Source organism: Juglans microcarpa x Juglans regia, chromosome 1D (genome assembly GCF_004785595.1).
Source record: "Juglans microcarpa x Juglans regia isolate MS1-56 chromosome 1D, Jm3101_v1.0, whole genome shotgun sequence".
In the NCBI taxonomy this organism is placed as follows: domain Eukaryota; kingdom Viridiplantae; phylum Streptophyta; class Magnoliopsida; order Fagales; family Juglandaceae; genus Juglans; species Juglans microcarpa x Juglans regia.
The window spans coordinates 34,396,719-34,412,585 of record NC_054594.1 but is presented as its reverse complement, the minus strand read 5'-3'; the positions used below and the strand labels follow the sequence as shown (position 1 = coordinate 34,412,585).

Here is a 15,867-nt window from a genome sequence, read left to right as displayed (position 1 = left end):
GTGCATAGATTTTAGAGAGAGAAAAAAGTTCTTCCAAAAATGGCATGCATGCCAGCTGATAATTAAGTTTTTTTATGCAAGGTTTGCCATGAATTCAAATTTTGGCAAATTCTTGAGAGTTGCTAATTAGTATTATAACGTCGACCCACGCATAGATCGATCCGCCACTACAAGAAAAGTGAACTTTTGTTATTAATTTATTACAATTAAAAGATTATTTGCAACCGATTTAAGTTGTAAATAATCATTTCGCTAGAATTAATTGATCGTAAATAAGCAGTTTTATTGTAATGTGCTAGCTAATCATTATTTTGTTGAAAGACAATTTCATAATGAATATTATATATGCAATTATATATAGAGATCGATCAATGTTCATTCATTTCCATTTAGGCTATTTTATATGAATCATAACTATATATTGACGAATTTTTAATATTTCTGGCTAGATCAGAGATATTTTAACAGACAGATCTTCATGGGACATATATATATAATTTAAACCAATAATAATTCAAGCAATGGATACAAATTACAGTGATAATTTGTTCTAATAATTCTCTCTCTCTGTGTCTGCAGTGTTTGTGATGGTAGTGTCCTTCATGTTCTTTTTCATAATCATGTGGATCTCCCGGAATCCAGGTCTTTCACGTCAAGAAGTTCTCCTGTCGCTAAAAAAGCGAAAGAGACATGCCACCCAAACATCTTTTCCAAGGGTGACTTTAGTCCCTTATTATCTATCATTCAAAGTTCAGCCCCCTCATTCAAAAAAGTCTTGCTTTTCCATCATGCTCTTTCTATTTTTCCATAAATAAAACTTTCTGCCATGATGATGAGATTAAAGGAGTACTCTTAAATTAGGCTTTTGCTTTCTCTGACCTTAAACATAAAGACCAAGGAGCTAAAAGTACTGGTTAATATAGGTTAGGCCAAAGGGGAACATGAAGAATTTTATGGAGATTTTTCATAATCTTTTCAATGGGATTTCATGCCAAAAGAGGGTCTAATTGTCCGTCCGTTCTTCAAGTGCAGGAGGAGACATGTGAAAAAGAACAAGGCGGCCCATGATCCACATTTTGGGTGACTCGAACAGTTCCCTGCTCCTGGGCTGCCCACATTAATCATTCCCAAAGCAAAACTCTTTGTTTCTTTGTTTTCTTTTTTCTTGTCCTTTTTTCCCGACGAAACTCATCCTTGTTTGACTTCAAGAAAATGTGTTAATCATATTCGTCGGTGCCCAACTGCCCATGTCCAATTTAAAACACGTTATTTGTTTTTAGAGGCATGGGAACGATAGTATTTTAAGCTCTGTTTGGAATTTGGATTGAATTGAAATTAACTTAGTTTAATTTAATTTTATGTTGAGTCTAAAATCTAAACATCCAACTCTCAAATTATTAAATTTATCTCAATTCAAATTTCCTTTACATGTGAGTCTCACTATTATTTTCAACTCAACACCTCTTTATATACGAGATGCACAATATTTTTCAACTTCTTATAAATATATTTAAACTCATTTTAACATCTAAATACTTCTAAATTCAACTTAAGTGAGTCCCACAAAACTCATTTCACGATTTTAATTCATTACTATTCATAAAAAATTCAATTCATTTCAACTCAACTCAACATCTAAATGAGCCCAAGTGAACATAAAGAAAGTAACACACTTAATGACGTGATATTATTCATCGTTGTTTTAATTATTGTACGATATTATGGCATGAAATAATTGAAAAATTATTCGTTATTTAATGGGTTCAATCTACAATACTACTGCTGAATTCAAAGATTTATCAATAAATACATCTTCAAAAGGCGAATGGAGGTTTTTTCAATTCTGCCTAAAGTTTTTGATTAAGTGGAAGAACTGAATGCTTTATTTCCCATTAGTCACTACACGTCACTGATAAGCCTTAGACCTCGAATTTATGTCCAACGCAGCCACAGGTATTGGCCCACTTCCACGATTCCATTTTACTTGTCAGCAGCCCACAGATATTTACTGGGTCCTACCTTAAAGTTATACCAAGATTCTTCAGGCCAGCCACACCCCCCATTGCTTAAAATGGACATAATTTTTCCTTTTTTTTTTTTTTCCTTTCTTTCGGATTATGATTCTTGTGCTGCTCAGTAAATATCTACCGACTACCATGCAATAAAAATTATAATATATATATAGATAGAGAGAGAGAGAGATCCTGGATCATATGGGAGGATTTTATTTATATCATTGTCACCACAACTATTTTGTATTGCAAGCATGACAATGATTGACAACCATTTGTCAAATTCCTAAAACCTAACATAGAGAAACTGTCACACTGGTCCAGTTTCTATACATTAATATTAAACAACATATATCATGAACACAAACTCAAAATATAAGTTTACCGTGTTCCATATCCCTCAATAACATATACGCAAACTTAATTTAAAGATGGGGGAAATAGAAAACAGAAAGATAAAAAAAGGAGCATATAAAACTCCTGTTTATGTGACGTTTTCTGCTGAATAAAAGGGACAACGCTTGAAGGTTGCAGTGCCTGGCTATTAAGGCAGATTTGGCAATGTGACTACTACGTAACACTTGACACCTTTGAACCAATGATTATACTATACATGACCAGTCCCAACGGAAAATCACATTTCCTTTTCCATTGAAGAGATATAGATACGAGTGAGGTTTATATTATCCTTTGCCTGAGAATGCAAAACGTAGCCGCTCTCTCTGTTGATTACGAATCTGATCATTTGGAGACGATGTATTCCCTCCTGCACCTGCCTGGCGCAACATCTCTGTAATGTGCACTTTCCATTGTCATGGTTCCAGAAAAGAGAATGTAATCATGCAACTCTATCCAAGATAAGTTGAAATTATATTATGTACATGATGAAATCTTATTCTTCAAAACCCCAAACCAGCCATCCCTCAAAAAAATTTGACAAAAAATCACAAACTGCCAAAAACTGTTCATAGGTATTAGGCATTCTTCCCGCTGCTATTGTCATAGTGAGATGATATTCACGATACTGTTAGGCTGTTAGCATATATATATAAGACCATAACAATCATCCCTGTGCTTTCTTATAGCAGATTTGATATCATAACCATTGTCCCAAACCAGTGAATCCAACAAAAACACAAAACAGAGTGCAATTCAGATTATAACCATGGGCGGAAATTGTAAACTTGCCTCGCTTCCTCTCAAGCTCTTCATCAAGCTCTTCTTTCCACTTTCTTTGTCTCTCAGAGAAGCTAGCACTGCAGATATTTCTAATCTCCAGTTACAAGATGAGCTAACAGAACTATTAGACAACAAGCTAAAAGATACATCAAACACCATATACTCAACCTTCGACCAAACGATTTCTGCTGAGCATCAAGAAGAAGCTCTTTGCATTCACTATGCTGAGGTTGCTGAATTTCTTGTAGAGCGCGATCATGAACACCACTAACATTCAATAGAATTTTGGTATGGCTCCCTGGTCTTGAATTGTTGGCAGCATCAACAACTAAAGGGAGCCTTCTTCTAGGTGCCTGATTGGGTGACCTGCTCTTAGGAGGTAAAGCCAATATAGCCAAAGCATTTTCACCATGTGCCGTTTGAACTAGCCCAGGAAGACTGGTAGCATTCATCGTGCTGTAGAACTCTTCATATAGAGGCGTCTGCAGCTTCTTCAGATCTAAAGCCTAATGTAGTTTTAAATAGCAAGTTACAGTTTCATATTGTTATCGTATAAAAACACAAGGCATAGCATATGGCATATAAGAGACTATCACATGATGATGTCATCAATCATTCGCAAAAGAAAGATCTCTGAGGACAGGCACCTTTTCATCCAGGAAGGCCCTAATTTTTGATTCAGTAACTTCTTCATCATCCTCAGCAGGAATTGGCCCACATGGAAATGCGAAGTCATTCTCCACCTTACCTGGTACTCAGTTGCCAGCAGCCTTACAGGTGGTTTGAATAGGAGACAAGTCTATTCCACTTCTCTCCAGCTCTATACTTCCATCAAACTTGCAGGGCCAGTCATCAGCAGGCTCGCACATAGGATTGAAACCCTAGTTCAAATGAAAGAGATCTTCCCATTGTCACTGAGCTACCTACAGCCATCCAAACCAAAAGGAGGACGTGATAACAGTTTACCTTATTTATATCATCAGATGCTAAAATGGATTCAAGCTTTACTGATCCATTGAGCACAAGATCATCTTTATAATATATCTGGCATAAGTCATCGTCATGATTTTGTGATCCCCAAGATCCCATTCTTAAGGACTTCGGAGGATATACGGTTGAGCACCTTAGGCTACCCAATTCACAGACATCCTTTAAGCCTGTGCACATTGACCTTCCAATCATAGTGTTCATGCTGTAACAGTGGTATAGTTCCATCATCAGTATTTACAACAATATCAAGTGTTCCAAAAACATCGAATTAAAAAGCATACAAATTATTATGATTCATCCCAGGTTTAACATCTGGTTTCCAGATTCCTGACATAACAAGAATAGAAGAGACAACTTTATCAAAAGAATAAGAACTCAACCTAACATACTGACCATAACTGAATTGCAAACCGCCTGAGATTCCCAATACTCCTCAGTGACAAATGGATGCTGCAGATTAGCATAAACAGTATTATGAGTAAACCACAAATCGGTATATGTGAAGTATATATATTTAACAACACTAACTTTCAGATTCAAGCAGAGAGTACACACACGCACACAAATATATTCAGGATGCTTGTATCACTGCTTAATCTATGAACACTTGATCAGACCATCCCTAGAGATTACCTGCAGCAAGTCTGATGCAACAGGCCTTAAGTTAGGCCCCCTGCCATCACAATTTGATTTGTGTATGAGTTACAAAAAAGAATAATTGACTAATAGAAATCATAAAGTACGGACCAGTAAATTTACAGATAAAAGCAGATTCAAATCCTCAACAACTACTGATACTAACAACTGGGGAAAAGCAGAAACAATAGGACGTGCTTCTGCAAACATTTTAATAGAAAATCCTTTGCATCAGAGGAGAGATGCTCAGGAATAGGTGGGTGGGAGAGAGAAAAAGACTCACCGAGAGAGGGCTGAGTGCGACAGCGGCTCCGGGTGGCTGGGAGTGACCGGCGACGCGACAGGGAGTTCCTAAGGGTGGTGCGGCACCAAGTGAGAGAGACAGAAAAAGAGTTTAGAGAGAGAAACTGTGCTAACCGAGAACTACCGAAACCAAAACAAAGGCTGGCGGCGGTCGAGGTCTTACTAGAAGGGAGTGGTGCGCTGGGGCTGAGCTGGTCGGCAATTTCTGGTTCCACGGGTGGTGCTTCGACGTCCTATGGTGGTCGGCGGCGGTTGGGAAGAACCTAAGGCTTAAACGGCAGTGTTTTGGTACTCTGGGTATTTAAGAAGCAGATGATTAGGAGTGGCTCACGAGTTACTCCTCTCGTACGAGGTAAGTGAATATTTATAAGTGTAGAAGATAGAGAAATACAAGGAAATCTTAGAGGAGTAGAGATGTGCATGTGACTGAGAGTGTAGACGTGCGGAGTGGAAATCGTTACTCACTAATAGAGTCGGTTTCCACAAGAATTTAAATTTACTAAGCTAGGGATAAGGCTGAAAATAAGGTTAGGATTTCAATTTCGACAGAAAGTGGGATGAAACCTACGGGTTGGAGGTTTAAGGTGTTTAACTAAGAAGCTAAAACCAAAGATAAGGTTCGGTGGAGATAGAGAAAATAAACTTTAAATTTCAAACCAAACCTAGTGAACGTAAATCTGATGTAATATAGAAATCATTATTAAAAACAAACTCTAGCAATTTTAAATAAAATCATAAAAGTAACTATATAAAAAAATATAAAGTAAATATAAATTCTGATAAAACTATAATCATAATAATAATAATAGAAAAAAAACTTTTACTAGGAAATTTACTGATGTACCCTAAAACCAAAACTAGTATGTTACAGAAAGTCTTTTATTTATAGGTAGTCTGAAAGTTCTTAGGAGAACACTTACTGACTTGACAAAATTACAGTCAAATTACATAAACCAAAGTGGTAAGTTTAATTAGCATCAAGTTTGTACCTCCTGATACTGTTGGCTCCATGGAGGCTTTCTTGTAGCCATCTCAATTACAGCACATCCAACACTCCATATATCAGCAGAGCTAACAAAGCCACATTTCAAAATTAATGAGGCCCGAATATCATAATTGAGCACAGCCATATTTTTTGTTTTCTCCAATTTACAGAAGAACGGCACTGAAGAACATATGTTGCTTTAGATCATGTATATTTCATCCAAAATGAAGTTTAAGAAAAAGATCGGTTAATTTGGACACCTCGTCGTTGTAACAAAGCATGCACATTTTGTTGTTGACCACCACGTTGTGTTAGGCTTGTAAGTGGCATTGGAATTATAGCAAACTTAACATTATTTCTAAAAAGGTACAATGATTATGAACTAAACATTATCAATCTACATGTTTCACGACAATAGTAGATACAGGCAATCATCTTTTAAAATAGCAGTGCATTTGTTCTTACAAGCTATGCCCGGTCTGGAGACTAACTTCAGGAGCCATCCAATATGGAGTACCCTTCATCGACTTGGCACCATTTATGGTAGCCTGTATGGTTATAAAACTACTTTTGTTACGAAAATGATAAATCAATAAGATTGAAAGGTTATAAAATGGAGTTTGGAAACAATGGCATACCAGGTCAACAACTTTCTTAGAAGCACCAAAGTCTGCAAGTTTAATGCATCCTTTATTATCAACAAGAATGTTTGCACCCTCCATGAAGCATGCCAATTAAAAGATGAGAAAGAGAGAACAATAAGCTTCAAAAACAGTATGAACCTTTTGGAAGGAAGCAGGAGGTACCTTGATGTCCCTGTCCATAATTCCATTCTTGTGAAGGTATTCGAGGCCCAACAACAGCTGTTTCATATACATTCTAATAACCTGTATAGCAATCAATTTCAAGAAGCAATGTTACCATTATAAACACCAGAAACCTCTAAATGACACGATGACAGTCACTTACAGACTCAGGGAAGGATCCAAATTTCCCCAAAAGTGATGATATAGATCCACCCGGAACAAATTCCAACAGGATATTCAATGAGTCTTCCTCTCTAGCAGTTCCCAAGTATCTCTAAGAGATGACAAAATCAGAAAACAGTAATAAAATTGTAGTCGAACATAGAGAGAGAGAGAATGAATTCGTATCTTCATTAACATTCAACTTCCTATACATACCACATACAAATGACCACATTACATTCCTAAAATACTAATTACAACCATGTCCTCTAACACTCCCCCTTAAGCTGGGGCATATATATCATATAAAGCTTGGAACAAAAAAGCTTTAACCGACTACAACACCGTGGTTTGGTAAACATATATGCAAGTTGATCAGCAGACTTTACCAAGAGTGTAGAAATGTCACCACTTAGTATCTTATCCCGAATGAAGTGACAATCAATCTCAATGTGTTTACTGTTTAGTCCTCTCATGGAATATAGGATTAGACGCAATAGCACTGCAGCTTGGTTATCACAAAGTAACTAAAGAGGGATAGGAGCTGGAAACCCAATCTCTTGAAGAAAGTGTTGCAACCATGTCAGCTCACTAGTAGTGTGAGCCATTGCTCTGTATTCAACTTCTGCACTGGACCGAACTACTACTGTTTGCTTCTTACTCTTCTATGTAACCAAGTTACTTCCCACAAAGGTACAATATCCAGTAGTCGATCTTTTATCTGAAGGAGATCTAGCCCAATTAGCATCTGAAAAAGCTTCAATTCTAAGGTGTCCATTTGGTCTATACAATAGTCCAAGGCCAGGAGCTCACTTAAGATAACAAAGAATATGAATTACAACATCCCAATGTGAGACCCTGGGCATTTGTAGAAATTGGGTCACTACACTCACTGCATAAGAGATATCAGGTCTAGTGACAATAAAATAATTCAATTTTCTAACAAGTCTTTGATACTGACCTAGATCTCCAAACAACTCCCCTTCATCTTTCAAGAGTTTACGGTTTGGGTCTATAGGAGTGTCAATAGGTCATGCACCTAACATGTCAATTTCTTCCAGAAGGTCAAGTACATATTTTCTCTGAGATAGGTTAATGCCTTTTTTAGATCTACCGACTTCAATTCCAAGAAAGTACCTAAGTTTGCCCAGGTCTTTTGTCTGAAACTGATCATGTAAAAATTGTTTCAGCCTAGCAATTCCAGCTGAGTCACTCCCAGTAATTACAATGTCATCAATATATACAACCAACAATATATGACCTGCATCACTGTGTAGGTGAAATACCGAGTGGTCTGTTTGGCATCTATGAAGACCAAATGCTAATACAGCATCAAAGAACCTCTCAAACCATGCTTGAGAAGATTGTTTCAAACCATATAATGCCTTTTTTAACTTGCACACAGTACCTTGATACTCCCTCTGAGCAACAAACCCAGGTGGTTGCTCCATATACACTTACTCATTTAAGTCACCATGTAGGAATGTATTTTTAACATCCAACTAAAATAAGGGTTAACCCAAGTTAGCAGCAAGAGAGATCAATACTCGAATAGAAGAAATTTTGGCAACGGAGAAAAAAGTCTCGTCATAATCAATGTCATAAGTTTAAGTGTAACCCTTAGCAACCAAGAGGGCTTTCAGACATTCAACAGAACCATCAAGATGGAATTTGATTGTATATACCCCTCTACAACCAACAGGGTGTTTACCAGGTAGTAGAGGAACAAGATCCCATGTCCCATTATGGTGAAGATCATCCATTTCATTTTTCATAATTGTCCTCCATTCAGGATTAGATAAAACATCCTGAACTGTCTTAAGAGCAGAAAGTTTTGACAGTTGAGAAGTAAAGCATGAAAAAGATGGAGATAAGGCATGACAAGAGACATATTGGGTAATCGGATGTCAAGTAACACAAAAACAAGTACCTTTTTGGAGAGTAATAGGTGGAGAGCCTGAAGTACTAGGTAACTTAGGATCTGAAGATAGAGATGAGGTTGGTGGAGGCATGGGAGCCGGGGGCAGCATGTGACGCGAGTACAACTATAAAGGAACAAGGGAATGAATTGAGGAGGATTGGGTAAAAGTGGGTAAGTGTGCAAGAGAAAATGTAAGAGTAGGTAATGGTAGAGGATCGCACTTAACAACTGAAGATGATGCCGAGAAATATGGTATGGACTCAAAGAATGTGACGTCAGCACTAGTGAAGTAACGTCTAAGAGAAGGACTATAGCAGCGATATCCCTTTTGAATCCGGGAATAACTAACAAAGAAACACTTGGTAGCACATGGATCAAGCTTATCAAAGCCTAGGCCAAGGTTATGAACATAGCAAATACACCCAAAGATTTTTGGAGGGAGAGAAAAAGGTGGAGAGGAAGGGAACAAGATGGAGAAGGAAGAGGAACCATCGAGGACTAATGAAGGTATACGGTTAATAAGGTGACACGCAATAAGAACACCATCACTCCAAAAACGTTTAGGAACATGCATGTGCAGTAACAATGCTCGGGTTACATCTAACAAATGGCGACTTTTGCATTCCGCCACCCCATTCTGTTGGGGTGTATAAGAGCATGAAGTTTGATGAACAATTCCTTTATTACTTAAGTAAGAAGCAAAGGCACTAGATTGGTATTCTTTAACATTGTCGGAACGCAAAACTTGAACTTTTTGTCTAAATTGAATTTTAATTTCTTTCTGAAAGACTATGAATATGGAAAGAAGTTCAAATCGTGCCTTCATCAGAAACAACTGTCATACGAGAATAGTCATCAATAAATGTAATAAAATACTAAAAATTGTTTGATACAATGTTGATTGGTCCTCATATATCAGAGTGAACCAATTCAAAAGAACTAGATGCTCAATTATCAACTCGAGGTACAAAAGATACACGATGGTGTTTGCTAAGCTGACATGCTTCACAATGAAAAGAAGATACATTTTCAAGATTCCTAACTTGACGTTTCAAAAGAGAAAGAGATGGGTGTCCAAGGTGACAATGCCATTCAAAAGCAGATGATGAGGATGTGAAGGCTCGAGTGGGTGGCTATTTGACATCAAGGTAATACAGACCACTAGCTTCATGTCCCGTACCAATCTTATTCCTCGTCTTGAGATCTTGAAAGATACATACAGAGGGATAAAAGGTCACAGAACATTGAAGAGTTTGAGTAATTTTACTAATAGACAACAAACTAAAGGGAAAACTATGAGCATATAAAACAGATGACAAGGATATAGAATCAGTGAAGGATCCAATGCCTGTAACTTTAGCAAGAGAACCATTAGGAAGAGTAACAATCTTTAGAGATGTCAAAGTATCTAACTTAGATAAGGAATAAGACAAACCGGTCAAATGTTCGTTAGCTCCTAAATTGGATCCATGGATCTTGAGTAGATGCGATAAGCCATGTGGACACTATACTTGAATGGGCACGAGTAGCTATGGAATATGAAGTCGCTCGTATGTGACCTAAAAACTGATCATACTCATCCTTCGATATGCTAATCATCTCTGGAGTCGGGTCGGAACTCGTTGACGGTAATGTAGTATTTTGGCAAATAGCTTGATTAGCGGACCCAGATGGTCTACCATGGAGATCCCAACAATAGTCCACCGAGTGGTTATTGCGACCACAGTGAGTGCACTTACGAGATTCATAACCTCGAGTGCGATTACCTCTGACATCATGTCCCCCACGTGCACCTCTACCACTCTAGCCTCCACACCCACTAGAAGCAACATAGGAGGCAGCTAAAGCGAATCTCTCATTACTCTGATCTGAAGAAAATTGAGATCCTTGTCCAGATAATGTGGCTCACTGAAATCGGGAGAACACATCAGGAAATGAGGGAAGCTGTGGACTTGCCAAAATTTGAGAACGCACTGACTCATACTCAGGTTTTAAGCCAACAAGAAACCGAACAACATTAAAATCTTCCTGTTGTTTTAGCATACTTGAAACATCAGAAGTGATAGGTTGATACATTTTGAGTTCTTCACACATGCTTTTCACTTGAGAATAATACTTTTCTAGGCCCAAAACATCCTATTCCAACTAAAAGAATTGTCGACACAATTCATAAATACGAGTTATGTTCCCAGCACCCGAATACATCTGTTTGAGATGTCTCCACACCTCTTGAGCGGTGTCAAAATGTATTAAGCTGGTGCAAATATTAAGCTCGATACTGGTCAACATTAGGGACAATATTTGAGCATCTTCTTGCTCTCATTGAGCAAATGTAGAACTAGCTGACTCAGGCATTAGATCAACTAAGTGAGTACGACGAAGACGCTTGCCTTTCAAAAACATTTTGACAAATTTTGACCACAACATATAGTTTTTTCCATTCAACTTCATCGAAGTCATAAGCATACTAATGTTTGGTACAAGAGACATTGACTCAAATTTAGTTGTCATGGAAAAAAGTATCACAACTATTCAACTTGGAGACAAGAATCCACACAAAATATGAAATATGGATGAAAACTGGGAGACACAATCTGGAAAAGTAGAAACTCAGATTAAAAACCCAAATTTCGGATCTGTATTGGTCGAAACAAGCAAGTATCGGTTCAAAATCGGCCTGTATCGGGTCTAAACCGCTCTGTTTTGGGTCTGAACCGGGTTGTATTAGGTTGTATCTTCCTGTATCGGGTGTGTTTCGAGTATCGCCGATACCAGCTTCAAAACTAACCCTAAACTAGAATAAGTTATCCTAAACGAGGATAACTTATCCTAAACAGGAATAAGTTTATCGTATACATGTTACTAAACAGACGTTATTATGGATAGAAATAAGAACTTACTCCAAATTGGGGGCATACGTAGTCGAGGATAGGATAGTCGATACCTGCAACCAAACACTCCGAGACGTCGATGTCGTCGGCAATAAACAAGGCTGCCGACAGCCGATGATGACGGGAGACTCACCGGTGTGCACAGAAAACACCGGCAATCTTGATTCTGGTGCCCAGTACCAGAGACGACACTTGAGGTCATCGGAAACAGCTTGAAACAGCTACCGGCCGCCAACAATGAAGAGGACAACGGCCACTAACCACCGTAGACAACAACGGTGATACAACAACTCCGTCGCACAACCACCACTACCTCCGTTGCATAACCACGACCATCATTGGCTCCATCTCACAACAACCACTAGATGACTACACTTTTCTCTGATACCAAGTAGTCGAACATAGAGAGAGAGAGAGAATGAATTCGTATCTTCATTAATATTCAAACTTCCTATACATACTACATACAAATGACCATTGTACATTCCTAAACTATACTAATTACAGCCATATCCTCTAACAAAAACAATAAATCATAATCACTTCCACCAAAAGCACCGAACAGCACACTCACAACAATATTTGGATGTGACAGATTCTTCAGAAGCCTCACTTCCTCCTCCAATTCTCGAATGTGAGCCTATTTTATGCGATCAAAAAAATTAGGCAATTGCAAAGTGAAAATCTGATTGTCCAGAAATCCCATTAACATCTAATCAAATAATAACTAATTTGGAAACTTGAACGAAAACTTAGGAGATACGATTAAGTTGTGTATAATTATCTTTGCATTTGGAGATGACATTTTAGAGATACAGAGAATAAATGGAGTGACACCGCTAACTGCGAAATAAAATTTATGCATATCAGATCCTTGCCTGCATTTTCTCCTTTGAAGCACTACTCGCTGCAATCGAAACCTATTAAATAGAGCCGCCATAATTTCAATATCCAATCCAAAACAAAAAATTGAATAATTCACATTTAGTGGAACATGTAATTGGCCTGTTTCACGGCAAGCAGCTCTCCGGAGTCGAGGTTCATCCCCATATAGACCCGACTGAACGCACCGCACCCTATCAACTCGCCCTTGCGCCAGCGGAGGCAGTGCCCTAAGCGGAGGTTTCGAGAATAGCCCGATTCGAGATTTACGGAGGCTGGGGCCGATCTTCTCAACCAGGCCGCTACCGAACCCTCGTTCATCCCCGCCTGGGGTTCGGAACACCAGGGATCGGCGAACCGAACCAAGGATGTCCTGCATTGATATGAACGTTGGAGTTCCTCAGGTTTGGTTGGAGGAGTTCTTATCCGGACAGAAGCTAGGGTTCAGTGAGGTTCATTTTCGCTGTGTGAGAGAGATAGACGCAGAGAGAGAGAGAGAGAGAGGAATTTTGAAGGAGGGAAAAGGCGAGGGGATGTAATTTCAAAAATAAATAAGAATAACGCAGTATGCAGTTATGAGGGGTAAGTATCGTATAGTTATTTTAAAAAAATTAAGGTTTATTATTAAAAAAAAAGTTTTTATATAGATTTTATATTTATGTATTTTATTTAAAATAATTGTATAATGTTTATATATTTATGACTGTAATTATATTTTTTAATAAATAAATAATACTATTTCTACACTTCACTTGCTAGTTTTTTTTTTTCTTTAAAAACAAAACTTCGCTTGGGTAGTTAGTAATTCAAATATTAATGTGCTACATAAAAATTTCATACTCTGCATACTATTTTACAAAAAAAATTTACCAAAGTAAAATTTATAATAATTTGTTGTAGTTTATAAATATCATTTTATTATAAAATATATATAATGTATTACATTTATCCAAATCAATTTGAGTTCTATTTCTATAACATTTTTACGCGATCTTCGTATCACCACTTCTCTTTTTATAATTACATTCTAAATTATTGATATTTAATATAGTGACAATACTCCTGCAATTTTATTTTATAACAATCTCTTTATTTGATTGTAAAAAAATGATTATTATGTATATGACGTTTTACTTTATTGAATCATCGACGGCTAGCTTTCCTTTTATATATTTTTCCAAAAAATTAAAATGAAGATAATTTTACCTTTTTACAACAAAAATTTACAAATAACAGAATTTTACTTTTTAGGCTTTATTTGGATTGAGATATGAGATGAGTTAAGATGTTTTGTGAATAATAATAGTGAAATGAGTTATCTCTCAATCTAAATCGACTCTTAATTTATTATTTATTTTTTTACTTTTTGGGTTTTATATAAATAAAAATTAGTTATGAAATGATGAAAAGTGAAAAATAAAAAATAAAATAAAAATATCGGTATGAATTCGGTCAAAAAGTAGCTTGACCCATGCTATTATCATCTACTAGCCTATATAACCCACGCAATACGCACACCATTATTTACGTTGAATTTTATAATTCTAAATAGTTCATTAGTATACATAATCAGTATCACTACTATTAATAAAAAATATATCAAATATATATAAAATAGAGTATGCATATATATAAGAGTTCTCTTCACTAATAAATATTTCATGGTCAATTTACAATATTAAAAATGTAATATATATATATATATATATGTATGTATGGTTGTTCAATTCAAAACAATGTAAAATAGATACAATTAATATGAGACACGATTTTTCAATTAATATTTTTTTTTGAATTTTTTTCCTCTTGGATGATGATGTCTGAGATTTATGATCCTCTTCCTTTGTATTTGAATTGATGTCAAGAATGATGTCTACAGTAGTTTCCTGCTTATAAAACATTTAAAACATTATATTTCTAGTAAAGTATAGTATAACAGTGTACTGATCAATACCCCAATAAATTGATTAAACAATGAGAACTAAAACCATTATAAATATAAAATCTGATAGAAAATATGATTAAATATCAAATCATATAATTTATTGTTACCTTTTTAATTGGCTTTGATTCTATAAATTCAGGATCAAATATTCATTGAATCGTGTAGTTTTCCCGTCCATATTTTAAATTATACTCATCAAGTCGTAGTAGAAAGATGTATTCTTTGCCAACAATTTGCTGTAAATCATTTGGGAAACCATCATCATTCTGGTCCTAAACAAATACAAATATATATGTTATAATAATGGTATATCTAATATTTAATGTAGTTATTATACTTTATATATCAATATTCAGTTTAAAAATATTATATTTACTATTTTGTTACCTAATCTTATTTTTCTTTAAGTTCTTTTTTAGTTTTATGTAAGATTTTCTCAACCTTTTTATCAAATAGCACCGATGACGCTGACCCTAAATCATTAACTAGCTCCATATTTATTCGACACCTAAATACCAAAACACTTATCAAATAAACTGCACATTTAACTAAAATATAGATGTTCATGTGTGTGTCTGTGCAAATGAAAATATACATGTAATTTGTTTTGTAAGTTTTGGTTCTGCTTTACAGCGTTCACACTAAGAAGTTCCTTCAATGAATTTAACTGTTGTTTTGCATATAAGACATGAAGTCTAATACCATCCAAATTTGTTGTCTATCTTGACAATTTTGCATAAACACGTCACTAATAATTCCTACAATATTAAATTGTTATTAGTTATTATAGAAAGTCTATAATCGTACAGAATATATTAAATTCAAAATACAAAATCAATACCTTTGTCTCTACAGTCCATTCGAGTTCTTTAATTTCAGCAATTGTTTTTCTATTGTAGAATGGAAGTTCTATATTAGATATCACTGCTTGCTCTAGTTTCATGGTTCTGACTTCCTTTTGGAAGACATCTTGCAACCTAATTCAATCAAAATAAGTTAATAAATATATATAATATGATGGTTAAATATTTAGATAATCAAAAAAATTACTTTTCCCGAATTCTTGATATGATAGGAATTTCAAGGTTTATGTACAACTTTGTCACATTTGTTGATGATAGATTAAACTCGCCTGGAGAAGAAAACATTATTTCA

At 35.9% G+C, this 15,867-nt stretch overlaps 1 pseudogene; it reads right to left on the bottom strand.

Moving 5' to 3' along the window:
* Positions 1-2,695: 2,695 nt before the first annotated feature.
* Positions 2,696-13,146, bottom strand: LOC121246903 (annotated as a pseudogene).
* Between the last annotated feature and the right edge of the window lie 2,721 nt (positions 13,147-15,867).